Below are 1559 nucleotides of genomic sequence, written 5' to 3' on the forward strand. Positions count from 1 at the left end.
CAGTTTCCCATTGTAGTGGGTCTGTCCTCTAACCCTGGGTCACATGTTTCTAAAACTATATACGTATTTCCCAGGGGCAGAGAGTAGCAAAGGTGGGGAAGACTGCCCAAGCCTCAGACTGGCTTTGTGTGTTGGAGGGGATCTGGCCAGGAAGGCAAGGTGAAGCCCTGTGGAGCCCTATTGTGTGTCTCTGACCTGGACCTCTGCAGATTTTAGGGCTTCTCAGAGTCAGCCACTGAGGCAGTGCCTGGGCCAGAGAGGAACTCTCTTCTGCCCAAATCCACCCATGGGATCTGACCCCTGTCCCACTTTGGCGAGAGTGCAGGTCACGGTGCAGGGTGCCACAGGGTTTCTGGTTACAGCAAGACTGTCTAGGTTGGCTTGCCCAGGGTGCTATGCTCTGTGGAAACAGCATGGCCATTCTCTTGGTGTTTCAGAATATTTCATTAAAGACTTAAGCTATGTAGTATCTGGCTTTGTCTGTTTACCAAATTCAATAAACTGTTTCTGGGAATGCCAGTAGCAGTTCCCAAGGATGAGTTTGGGAAATGGTGCTCTTGGGCAAAGGCTATGGTGGAGGGACTACAGCATCACTCTCCTACTCTGTCCAGTGGTGTCCCTGGGCTCCAGTGCCCTGTGGTCATTTTCAGTCAGAGGCCTTGACCTGGATGAGACAGCAGAGCCTAAGGAAACAGGCCAGTTTTATCACTGGTACTGGGCCCTGTGGTCATGGCCACAGTCAGGGACCATCCTGTGTGTCCAATAGGAAACTTGATAAACAAGTATAGTTTGTCTAGTCACTTTCCAAAGGGTACTTATGGGGACACTAAAAACGGCTGTGGGGGCTGCAGGGGAGATGGGGGCAGAAGAGCTCCTGGACACCTGGCTTATTCACCAGTGAATACTGGACTGGTGGGCCTGCTCTGGCCTCACTGAGGTAAACACACTATGTGTGAGGAAGAGCTAAGTAGGATCCTTCTGATCCCAGCTGGGCTCCGATGTCCAAACGTGGGGGCCCTTCTACCCCTAACAGGTCAGTTCTCCAGTTTGGGGGCAAAACTGGGTGCAGAGCCACAGTTACCTAGCTGCATAATGCATTGAGTCTCCTGAGCCCTAGCCCCTGTGAAAGAAGAATGACCCCACTGCAGGGTTGCTGGGAGTGTAAAGAAGACACCAGTGAACCAGTGCTGTCTGCAGCAAGGGGAAGGTGGAGGGAGCTGCAGGTCTGAGGCAGGGGTTTGGGGAACTGTAGGGATGGCCAGAAGCAGGCCAGCCTGCAGGTAGTGAACTGGGGATAGCAGAGGGAGTCCAGGCAGACCTGCCTAGAAGGACCTCTCAACAATGAGAAACTGCTTGTTAAACCCTTCTTAGATACAGACACTGCGCTTGGCTCCATCTCCTGGAATGCACAGTGAGCCTAAGAGGTGGGCATTACTGCTCTCAGTTTAGCCTTCTGACCTCAACCTCCAACACTAAGCCAGGCTGGATGCCCTATCCTGTCTCCTGCTTCAGGCTGCAGTCAGGCATATGGGACAGAAAGGACAGTATCACCGCCGAGA

The sequence above is a fragment of the Camelus ferus genome, chromosome 13 (genome assembly GCF_009834535.1).
Source record: "Camelus ferus isolate YT-003-E chromosome 13, BCGSAC_Cfer_1.0, whole genome shotgun sequence".
Lineage (NCBI taxonomy): Eukaryota > Metazoa > Chordata > Mammalia > Artiodactyla > Camelidae > Camelus > Camelus ferus.